Source organism: Wasmannia auropunctata, unplaced genomic scaffold (assembly GCF_000956235.1).
Source record: "Wasmannia auropunctata unplaced genomic scaffold, wasmannia.A_1.0 LD335293.1, whole genome shotgun sequence".
Lineage (NCBI taxonomy): Eukaryota > Metazoa > Arthropoda > Insecta > Hymenoptera > Formicidae > Wasmannia > Wasmannia auropunctata.
In genome coordinates, this window is record NW_012027597.1 from 12,361 (window position 1) to 13,013 (window position 653).

Sequence of the window (653 nt, forward strand, 5' to 3'; positions counted from 1 at the left end):
GGTGGGAACGTCGCGTGCGCTTGTATACGGCGGTTCCGCGCTTCACACGTCGTGATTCGACGTTTGAATGGTAGAAACGCCGCGAACGCAAGGATACGACGTTTCCGAGCTTCAAAGGGCGAGAATCGACATTTGAGTGATGGGAACGTCGCGGGCGCTCGTATACGGCGGTTCCGCGGTTCACACGTCGAGATTCGACGTTTGAATGGTAGAAACGCCGCGAACGCAAGGATACGACGTTTCCGAGCTTCAAACGGCGAAAATCGACGTTTGAGTGGTGGGAACGTCGCGGGCGCTCGCATGCGGCGGTTCCGCGCTTCACACGTCGAGATTCGACGTTTGAATGGTAGAAACGCTGCGAACGCAAGGATACGACGTTTCCGAGCTACAAACGGCGAGAAACGACGTTTTAGTGGTGGGAACGTCGCGGGCGCTCGAATACGGCGGTTCTGCGCTTCACACGTCGAGATTCGACGTTTGAATGGTAGAAAGGCCGCGAACGCATGGATACGACGTTTCCGAGCTTCAAACGGCGAGAATTCGACGTTTGAGTGGTGGGAACGTCGCGGGCGCTCGTATACGGCGGTTACCGCGCTTCGCACGTCGAGATTCGACGTTTGAATGGTGGAAACGCCGCGAACGCAAGGATACGA